At 37.6% G+C, this 8,175-nt stretch overlaps 1 pseudogene; it reads left to right on the plus strand.

The window, feature by feature from the left end:
- LOC104219316 (sodium/hydrogen exchanger 3-like) overlaps positions 1-3,478 on the plus strand; it is a 43,903-nt pseudogene extending 40,425 nt beyond the window's left edge.
- The last annotated feature ends 4,697 nt before the right edge of the window (positions 3,479-8,175 follow it).

Below are 8,175 nucleotides of genomic sequence, written 5' to 3' on the forward strand. Positions count from 1 at the left end.
GTGCTTATACGCCACCGAATTATCTGTTTTCCCTGATTTTCCGCTTTCCCTTAATTATTTCCTTCCCTGTCTTAACTGTTATATGCTATAAATGTCTTCTATGCTTAACTGCTACTTGTTATTTAATATCTTCTCCTATTAACGATGTTAGTTCTTCCATAGTTTCATGATTCCCTGCTAATTGCCTAAATTGACTTACTTGTACCTTCTAATTGTCAATTGCTGGATTGGTTTTGCTGTGTAGTATTACTCGTTTAGATTTCTTTATTGTACAAGTTGCCTTTTGGTTCAGTCAGTATTTATTGACCCTAAAGGCTTTGTGGTTGAACTATTGTTTTAGTTATGTTTTGAGTATTTGGTACTGATATGATGGGATTGGGTTGCATGCCGTAGCAGGTGTAATAAGGGTGGATTGATAGGGTGGAATAAGGGTGAATATGTTTTATACGGTGGGATCAGGTTGCACGCCACAACAGGTGGAATAAGGGTGGATTGATATGGCAAAATAAGGGTGAACTGTGATACTGATATTAATATATGTTGGGATCGGATTGTACTCTGCAACATATTTATATACATTATCTCTATTGTTGATGTTATTACAGTCGAATAAGGGAGGATTATGTGTTGTTTGGTGGGATCGGGTTGAGCGCCGCAACAACCTAATTATTTCCATTTCTTGAGTTGTGTTAGTTTCCGTTATTTTTTATTTGAATTGTTAAAGATTGGTAATTCTGAGCGACACTGGTTTATTCTTGAGGCTGTGGTTACTAGTTTTAGTTGGTTGTTTAATTCTGTTCAGTATTCCCATTTTCTATCATTATAATATATTGCGTATAGGTTGTAGTGTAGGTGGCCCACCTTAGCCTCGTCACTACTTTGTCGAGGTTAGGCTCGACACTTACCAGTACATAGGGTCGGTTGTACTGATACAACACTCTACTCACTGTGCAGATTTTGGAGTCGGTCCCAGTGGCGGCTACTAGAGAGCTCGAATTGGATAGCCATCGGAGACTTGCGGTACAGCTGCTCAGCACCTGCAGCTCCTGATGTCCCCTTCATATTTTTATTTAGCTGTGTATCTTCTTTTCAGACAGCTTTACCTTATTTCAGACCTTTGTATGTACTATTCTAGTAGCTCGTTCACTTGTGACACAAGGTTCAGGGATTTGTAATAGATGTTTGGCTGGTTTAGCTTCCGCATTTACACATTAGATTATTTCAGTTATTTCAGTTCTCTCTTAATTTTATAATTTAAACTATTATAGGGAATAAATTATTCTAATGTTGGATTGCCTAGTGAGTTAAATGTTAGACGCCATCACGGTCCCGACAGTGGGAATTTCGGGCCATGACAAGTTGGTATCAGAGCAGTATGGCCCAGCCCCGATGCTATGCCTTTCCAGCCAGGCCAGAGGCTGAGTCATCTAACGTGGTTATCACAGGTTACGGTTTCAGTTTGCACTAGAGATGCCTTAGTTCTATTTGATTTGGGTTCTACTTATTCATATGTGTTGTCCTATTTTGCTTCATATTTGGTTATGCCTCGTGATTCTTTGAGTGCTCCTATGTATGTGTCCACACCTGGGAGAGATGCTATTATAGTAGATCGTGTTTATCGTTTGTGTGTGGTTACTATTGGGCATCTCGAGACTAGTGTAGATCTTCTACTTCTCGATATGATTGATTTATTGTCATTTTGGGTATGGATTGGATGTCACCTTATCATGCTATATTGGATTGTCTCTCCAAGATAGTGACCTTAGCCTTGCCGGGGTTGCCTCGATTAGAGTGGAGAGGGACTCCTGGCCATTCTACCAGCAGGGTCGACATATGGTCGAGAAGAAGTGTCTAGCTTATTTGGCTTATGTCCGTGATTCTTCTGCGGAGGTTCCTTCCATGGATTCAGTACCAGTTGTTCGTGAGTTTCTAGAGGTGTTTCTCGTAGATCTGCCGGGGATGCCATCCGACAGAGATATTGACTTCTACATTGATTTGGCTCCGGGCACTCAGCCCATTTCTATTCCGCCATACCATATGGCCCCTCCAAAGTTGAAAGAATTGAAGGAGCAATTGCAAGATTTTCTTGATAAGGGCTTCATTAGACCTAGTGTCTCGCCTTGGGGTGCGTTGTGCTGTTGGTGAAGAAGAAGGATGGATCGATGAGGATATGCATAGATTACCGGTAATTGAACAAAATCACCATCAAGAACAAGTATCCATTGCCGAGGATAGATGACTTATTTGATCAGCTTCAGGGTGCCAAAGTGTTTTCAAAGATTGATTTGAAGTCTGGCTACCATAATTTAAGGATTAGGGCATTTGATATCCCTAAGACAACTTTTCAAAATCGGTATGGGCATTATGAGTTTCTAGTGATGTTATTTGGACTGACAAATGCCCCAGTCGCATTCATGGATTTGATGAACCGGGTGTTCAAGCCCTATTTGGATTCCTTTGTGATTGTGTTTATTGATAATATCTTGATCTACTCCCGAAGTCTATAGGAGCATGAGCAGCATCTTCAGATCGTTATTCAGACTCTGAGAGACAACCAATTATATGTTATGTTTTCAAAATGCGAGTTTTGGTTGGACTTGGTCGCTTTCTTGTGGCACGTTGTTTTGGCAGAGGGAATTTAGGTGGATCCTAAAAAGATTGAGGTAGTTCAGAATTGGCCTATACCTACATCAGCTATGGAGATCTAGAGTTTCTTGGGGTTGGCGGGTTATTATCGTCGGTTTGTGGAGGGTTTTTCATCTATAGCAGCCAAATTGACCAGGTTGACCTAGAAGGGTGCCCCGTTCAAATGGTCGGACGAGTGTGAGGCGATCTTCCAGAAGCTCAAGACTGCTTTGACTACGACGCCGGTGTTGATGTTGCCCACAAGTTCAGGATCTTATACGTTATATTGTGATGCATCTCGTATTAGACTTGGTGCGATGTTGATGCAGGGTGGAAAGGTGATTGCATACGTGTCACGACAACTGAAGGTTCACGAGAAGAATTACCATGTTTATGACTTAGAGTTAGCAGCCATTGTTCATGCACTGAGATTTAGAGGCATTATCTTTTCGGCGTGTCGTGTGAGGTATTCACGGATCATCGGAGCTTGCAGTATTTGTTCAAGCAAAAGGAGTTCAATTTTAGGCAGATGAGGTGGTTGGAGCTATTGAAAGACTATGATATCACTATATTGTATCATCCCGAAAAGGCCAATATGGTGGCCGATGCTTTGAGTAGAAAATTAGTGAGTATGGGTAGTCTTGCATTCATTCCAGTCAGCGAGAGACCGCTTGCATTAGATGTTCAGGCTTTGGACAATCAGTTTGTGAGGCTGGATGTTTCTGAGCCCAGTCGTGTTCTAGCTTGTACCGTCGCTTGGTCTTCATTGTTTGAGCGCATTAGGGAGCGACAATATGATGACCCTAATTTGCTAGTTCTTAGGGACACAGTGCGGCACAGAGATACTAAGTAGGTTACGATTGGAGATGATGGAGTTTTGAGGCTGCAGGGTCGTGTTTGTGTACCTAATGTGGATGAACTTTGTGAGTTGATTCTAGAGGAGGCCCACAGTTCCCGATATTCTGTTCATCCGGGCGCCGCCAAAATTTATCAGCACTTGCAATAACATTATTGGTGGAGGAGGATGAAGAAGGATATAGTTGCATAGGTAGCTCGGTGTCTAAATTGTCAGGAAATAAAGTATGAGCATCAGAGACCTGGTGGTTTGCTTCAGTAGATAGAGATTCCTGAGTGGATGTGGGAGTGTATCACTATGGATTTCTTTATTGGACTCCCACGGAAGGGATGTATGTGATCATGGAGTTTTGGCTTGCAGTAAATCGCGAATGAGTGAAGGTGGTAGTGTTCGCAAAGAAGGAATGGCAAAGCTGAGGGGCTGGGTCAGTTGTGGTACATGATCGCGTGGCCTGGGATGCGATCGCAATGTTGAGACAGCTTGTTAATCGCATTCGCGAAAGCTTTTATGCGATCACGGATAGTAAATTTGAGTTGGGTAGAAATTGTCTTACGGGATTGCTAATAGATTTTCGCGATCGCGATGCATAGATAACTGGGCAGTAGAACTTAAGTTTGAAATCGAGGGTTTATTTCAAACTTCACAATTTGTACTTAGAGAGCTCGGTTTGAGGCGAAATTTTGAGGGATTTTCAGAGAGTTCATTGGGGTAATAATTCCTAACTCGATTTTTGTTAAATTACTCGAATCTATCATTGTTTTTATCATGTAATTAAGAATTGGAGTTGGAAAAATTGCAGAAAAGTGGTAAAACTTCATAGACTAAGTTTTGAGTTTTGAAAGGCAAAATGAGGTCGGATTTGAATAATTCTTGTATGGTTGGACTCAATATCGAATGGGTATTCAGATTTTTATAATTTTGGCTGGGTTCCAAGATGCGGGCCAGGGTTAACTTTTTGGTTTAATTTTTCAATTCTGTGCAAAGATCGTAATTTCATTGTTTGAATTAGTTTTCTATAGTTATATTTATAGTATGAAATTATTTTGGCTAGATTCGAACCGTTCGGAGTTGGAAAATTGAGGGAAAGGCCTTCTAGTGGATTGATTAGCTTTGTTTGAGGTAAGTGGTTTGCCTAACTTTGTGTGAGAAAAATTACCCCTTAGGATTGGTGTTGTTTATAGTAATTGTGATATGTGAAAGCCGTGTACGCAAGGTGACGAGTGTGTACACGGGCTAAATTTGAAAATCTCCTATTTTGCTATGTAGATCCCTTTCCATGCCTTAATTGAGTTATCTTAACATGTTATAGCCATCATTTTTAGTCTAATTTCACATGTCTACTTGTCTTACCTCTTAATTGCTAATTGTCCTACATGTTTACTTAAAGTATTTGCTTCCTTTATTCCGTATTCATTAATAAACTGTTGAATTCTTTACTTGAAATTGCTATTCTTGGAATACCTTGTTGTTGAATTTGGTATTGAGTAGCAAAGACCGTGATTCTAATTGAGGCAAAGTGTAAAGTTGTGAAATATTATTTTATTGAGTTACCCTTAGGTTGCTATTGTTGAGACTTTGTGCACATCGTGGTTGAGCCGTGGGCTCCTTATTGTGAAATCCTCTTATTTTTTGATTTTCTGGCAAGTTGTGATATTGGGCACTTGAGGTGTGAGTTGTGATACATTGTGATATTGATACGCATGCGGTGGTATAAGGTCTGGGTGTTGAAACACATGCAATGAGATAAGGTGGGCTTGATATGCATGACTAGTAGGGGAACTACTAGAAGCCACACGGTGTGATAAGGTGGGCCAAAATGCGGGGATGCTATTTCGGAAAAATAATTTTCAAACTAAATGTAAAGGCTCCCGCGGTGATATAAGGAAAGATTGTGATTCATTTTGTGATTTGACACTACGAGGCGGTACCTCGGTAGTGACTCTTGTTGACATTTCCCCATTCTATTGTACTTGTCTTTGATCGATGTTTCCCTTTGCATACTATTAATTGTCTTTCTCCGTGTTGCACTATTTACGTAATTCTATATAGTTAATTCTGTTATATCATTCGTTGTTTCAAATTTCATTACTGCCTTTATTACACTATGTATATTTGTTCAGCCTTTTATTAATTCCAGTATGGCCTTGACCTAACCTCGTCACTACTCTATCGAGGTTAGGCTTGGCAATTACTGGGTATCATTATAGTGTACGCATGCTACTCTTATGCATATCTTTTTATACAGATCCAAGTACATCTTATCAGTCCCAGCACTAGTGAACTGAGTTGCATTTGGAGATTTCAAGGTATACCTCTCTGCGTCCGCAGGCCTCGGAGTCATCTTCTATCCCTTTTTATATTTTCGTCCTTTACTAGACATAGTTGTATGGTTTTGGTATTGGTATTGTCATAGAGCTTGTGACTCGTGTTACGCCAGGTTTTGGGCTATTGTATATACTTTGAGTTGTAGATATTTCCCTTCATATATATGTTGTTGCATTTTTTTTTTTTGGTTGAGATTTTAGATTATTGTATCATTCACTTCCGCATGTTTGTTAGGCTTAACTAGTGTTAGAGACTAGGTACCGTCACGACATTCTTCGGAAAAAAAATGGAGTCGTGACAAAAAGCATCACCAAATTCTCCAGTTGCCACCACAAGAAACCTACCGGAATATTCCTCGACGTCGCCGGAATATTCTCCTCCATTAATCCTCACCTTGACAATCCATTTTCTGGTGGACTCCTCAAAAACTGCAGCTTCTACAGTTTTGTTGTACAATATTGACGAACCAATGTTGAATATGAAACATAGCCATCTTAATATTTAATGAATTATTTTCTTGAAACATAAGTAGGATATGAGTTGGGAAAAGGGATATATGGAAGTTGACAAAATTGTTTAGGCAAATGAAGATTAAGACGATCATATGAAGCATAAGAATCTTCTTTTTCAAGAATATAATTATGTTAATTAGTCATTAAAAAAACCAAGACTCTTAATCCAAACCTACTATCAATAAATACATCATGCACCGGCCACGTTTTATCTAATTCATCTTGTACTTATATATTGCTTAAAGAAATTAAAGATTCCTCTTGGAAGTTGCAATAATTATTTAAGTATAAATCCTTGCTTAGGAATTAATTTATTTGATCATCTATTATGTTGAGAAAGCATAAACAAACGAGCATTCACATTTTGTGTTTTTTTATATAATAGAAAATAGATATCTTAATGTTAACTGACGCACTAAAATGCCTGACCCTCCATCTACGCAATGAAGGTGAGGCCATAAGGCCATCAACACCGATTATTCATATTTGGTAGCCGAAAAAGTATATAAAATTTATATAATTTTGTACATAAATGTGTATATATACAAATATTTTCGACTATTATTTTGAGAGCGATTATATAATGTCATTTTCTCCAAAATTGTTTACCTAATTATCTTGTGTACTGATTTGACTGTGCAAACATCTTTTGCATAATCAGTTCATAAAATTTAAACCTAAAAGAAAAAAGAAAGATAAAGTGGTCGGAGTTTAAATTATATGCACGGTCAGTGTAGGAACTCTTTACAATTATCAAGTCGCCAAAAAATATCTACATGCAAGCCTCAATTAAATATGAAATTTATAATATTAAAAATAAGAATTACCTACAACATGTAAAAATAACCTGACATATTCCTCTTGGTTGCCCTTCTCTATTTATAGAACTACTTGATAATTTTCTAAAGATTATTATATATGTCAAGAAACCTAGATAATTCAATGTTAGCAGCTCATCTAAGTTCATTGTACATAAACAAATGTTGATTTGACTTGCCTGATAATAAACAAATGCAAACTTATGGAAGACAAACAATGCTTTCGTTTGTGGAAAAACTTAAACTTATGGAGGATGTTTCTTTTAAGGAAGAAGCCGTTGTTTATAATATATGTGGCCATTGGGTTCTCTTTAAGAAAGAAATGGTTGTTTATTAATAGTGATGATGACTTTTTGGATTTTTTAATCGGATGATTCTATTTTATTATACAATATTTATATCTAATAAGGTAGCATTTATTAGAATATACAATTACAATTTTGTACAAAAACATAATAGGAGTAATATTTATTTGTAGCACAAAATGTTCACTTAGGTTTTAAAAGATATATTTGTAAATTAACTTTAGAGTTAGGGTATTCTTACTTTTAGTATAGTATATAATATGATATATGATTTATTGTTCCCCCTAAATATTACGACCGGAGTTTGTTAGATATATCAAAAGTACTAACTTTTAACAAACTTAAGGAAACTACTCGGAAGACTATTTGTGAAGTGCCTTTGTCCCCTTGCCTCCACCCAATTTTGCATTTTATTTTTGTAAGCCTTAGTACTATTTCTATTTTAACTTTTTGCTTATTCTTAGATTTTAGTTTATACAATGTTTTTTCCTGGAATGGAGTCAGAATGCCAGTAATGTTACGTTGTTATTAATCGGGCATTCTTTATCTTTATTTTTTCTTATTATTTCCTTTGTATTCACACTGATAATCTTCAGCATTCTCATCACCGATAATTTCTTTTCCTCTTTAATATGAAGCCAACGCTCTTTCTTGTTAAGGGTTACTGAGGTGAGGTGGGACTAGTTTTGATATCCTTCGATTTTGCAGCGGATCATCAACTGTTGAAAATGCCA

The sequence above is a fragment of the Nicotiana sylvestris genome, chromosome 2 (assembly GCF_000393655.2).
Source record: "Nicotiana sylvestris chromosome 2, ASM39365v2, whole genome shotgun sequence".
Lineage (NCBI taxonomy): Eukaryota > Viridiplantae > Streptophyta > Magnoliopsida > Solanales > Solanaceae > Nicotiana > Nicotiana sylvestris.